Here is a 3,617-nt window from a genome sequence, read left to right as displayed (position 1 = left end):
CAGATGTCGAACGCTGCCGAACGCGGAGGCCGATTGTGCCTCTTTGTCGCTCGTTCCGCGCTCTCGCTTGCACTTCAAGCCTTAAATGGAACGCCTCAGAGCGAGGTAACGCCGCATGAGTCATGTTTTTTCGTGTGTGCAGCCGGCTCTATCGAATTATAAGACGTTGTCACGTCAAAAAGTGACTTGGCCTTTGAATGATCTCGAACATCACTGTGGTCTCCTTTCAGATCGAATAAATGATTTCGAATATCAAAGTGAAGGACGCATACAACTTTACTTCTCGAAAACGTTTTCCAAAAAAAAGAAGAAAACGAATCTAGATATATCATAGTTTTTGCAATTATTTTTATCAAAATTACCCCTGTCAATCGCCTCTGTTTTTTTTTTCAACTGATGAAGTCGTTTTCCAAGAATTCAATAAAATATAGTGAAGTCTACATTTATGGAAATTTCTGAGCACTCTTTCGATGACGTAATTTAAAAGATTTAAAGGCACCTTTATTCACTGCAACAATTCCCTATATAACTCGATTTTATCACAGTCAAATTCGTCCACATTTAAGGTGACGTGAAGAAATTCGTGCCCAGCTCTCAGAGTGTAACCTTGTCTTGTACAGTATGGAACGATAAGGTGTATTGATTGAATTATATGTAGCTTTGCATCCGGGAGAATGCCCCTTCACTTCTATGCCGCATGTCTTGGTTTTTAAGTAGAATCTTTTCACCAAAGTGATCCACAAATAGTCTTTCTTCCACTTTATCTTTCTCATCTATATTTCGTATCCTAAACACCAGTACCCACATTCTCACGATTCCTAAAGGAAGTTGAAGAGAGCCTTCACTCCTATCCACCACACTTAACGTCATGGTGTAGACCAGTGACTCGCTTACCAGCTGATGGGAGTGAAATACAAGTTTATTCTGTACATTTCTTGTTTAATATCGGTTTGACTTACACCAAGTGCATCCAAATTTTCTATTATTCGAAATGATGTAATCAATTAATTACTAAAGCAAACATAATTTGTCCTGAAAAATTGAAAGCATCCAGAACAAGCCGTGCTGAATAAGAAAGATTGCTTTTTTGCATTTAAAGCGATTGTATATACTTGTAAAAGTAAGGAGAACCATTAAATAGTAGTGTTGAAGCGAGTTATTTTGTTCAGATGCATCATCTAAATACCCTATTTTTGGAACATATACTACCAAAAATATAAGCAGTTCGGGTATGGATAAATGTTCATCTGAATTGTTCGAGCATCAGTAAGATTACTAATTTGTTAATGTTGTAATAATATCTTGGCTCTGCAGTAGACTGTATTGTTTAAGTTCATTCATTTGTAATTGAAAAAGCATGGCAGCATAAGTAACTGCTGTTCCGATTACCTAAAAAGTGTTGACATTTACTATAAATAATAATTAAAGACGATAGTTGATTGATTACTTTGGAAAACATGTCCCAGTTTAAAGGAAAAACTCCACCAATTGTATATGTCGGGCTGGTATGCCAAATATTTATTGACGCCAATTTTAAAACTTGCACACACTTTGCGGATAAAATATTCTCCGGAACATCATTCCAAATATTGTGGATTAAACTTCCTGTTTTTCTGGCCTGCGACAAAGTAGATGATTAATTGGTAATGTTCAGCTACATAGGTGCATATTTGTGTTAATGAATATCGTTACAACACTTAATCTTCGATTTCACGCGCGTAAAAGGCAAGGCTATGAGCTTGAGATTAGCCTTCTTCATGACTAGCTATTCCTTACCACTTTGTCCGAGTAAAAACTACATGTAATAATTAATTATCCATAATTGATACAACTAGTAAATAATTAAGCAAGCAGTTTAGGCCACTTTTGACAACCTCCTAATAATGTTTGTATACCCATCCATGGATACTAATGTATACCGTCGAGAAGGTGGGTTAAATCGAGCTCATTACTCTCAAGTTTTTATCTACCGCGCGTATCGCTTTCTGCGACTCGTTGTATCATGTGAAGATCGTGTTACTTGCATATACAGCTGTGTTATTCATATAAGCCATAAAGCCATAGACAAAAGCTCAGCTCTCAGAGTTTAATGGTTGAACTAGAAACTATGAACTCAGTGAACAATGTCGCTATTTCCCAATAAACACGAAAGAAAGTGTGGCTTATGATTAAAAAATAAAAAAAAAACTTGTGGGTGCTTTATTCCCACCAGTTACTAATGCTGGTGGACGGGCAGTCCCTCCGGACTACGCCGGAAGGTAGGGCCTCTTTTCAGGAATCGTGGGAATGGTTGGGTGGCGGTTCAAGTGAGAATGATGAGACGGACGAAATGAAGACAGAAGAGAATAAAAGATTGTCTATGTAATATTAGTGCCCCAACATTTTCCTAAGTGATCCAAGGAAACCACAGAAAAACTTGGACTAATACAGACGGACCCGGAATGGAACCGGCTCGGCGTCCTCCCGAATGCTAAGCAATGGACTAAACATCTGGCTCATGTCGCTCGGCGATGAAAAGCGGTAAATCCTACTATTTATAGTCACAGTCACGCCCAGTTTCTCGACGGTGAGTAATGTATGTCTTCGAAAAGTGGTGTTATAGGCGAGAGATGAGGATAATGTGAGTAGAAAAGGTTAGAAATGAAGAGGTATTAGAAAGAATAGGAGAACAGAGGACTCTATGGAAGTCAATAAAAAATAGGCGAGATAGGTTGGTATGACACCTTCTCAGGCATGATGGTCTAGTCAGAGACATATTAGAGGCAGAAATAGGAGTTAGGAGGGGTACAGGTAGACCTAGGTTAGATTACTTTTCGCAAATGGTTAAGGATGTGGGTTGTTCTAGTTTTAGGGAAATACGAAGTTGAACTCAGGATAGGAAAGAGTGGAGGTGCGTGTCCAACCAGTCTTAGGACTGACGACCTGATGATGATGATGATGATGAATGTATGCTCAAATAAGTTATGGTTAAGGTCTTTAAATTACAGAAATCATTTGACAACGATTCCGATTGAAACCGTGTCATTCACAAATATTGTTTAAGAAGTTGACCAGCTAGAAGTTAATAAGATCATACCATATGTCCAACAACCGACTGACGAAGAGTAAAAACTTTGTGACAAAAGAGTTCACAGAAGAAGTTTGGTGCTTCCTTTTTCTTTAAGGCAATGTCCATCTAGATAAACTTAAAGACATTGATTGTATTTTTGATCAATTCTGGTGGAATTTGGTTACTATGGACCAAAATCAACTCCAACAACAAATTAAGGTAACTAGGGTATACAACCATTATGAATAATCTGCTACCTTCAATTTCAAAACCGGTTACCTAAGCATTCAACGGAATTGCTACATGTTGTTACATAGTATCCATAAATTCCTATTTAGGTCATTGGTAAAAAACAGGTACATCTAAATTGTTTATTTGAAATTTCATGCTAACACCTGCTTATTTATTGTGTTAGTAGGTCAGTTAATAACAGTTTAAATAACGGAATCGATAATTATAATGAGGAAGTCGAGTCGCGAATCCTGAGGCGAATTCAAGTTCACGAAGATGAAAGGTGGTGAGACGGCTTGTCGTCTTTACTCACCCTGTGATAGTGTTATAGTTCCCT

This window comes from Agrilus planipennis, unplaced genomic scaffold, assembly GCF_000699045.2.
Source record: "Agrilus planipennis isolate EAB-ADULT unplaced genomic scaffold, Apla_2.0 scaffold9, whole genome shotgun sequence".
NCBI classification, from domain to species: domain Eukaryota; kingdom Metazoa; phylum Arthropoda; class Insecta; order Coleoptera; family Buprestidae; genus Agrilus; species Agrilus planipennis.
This window is presented reverse-complemented; position numbering follows the sequence as displayed.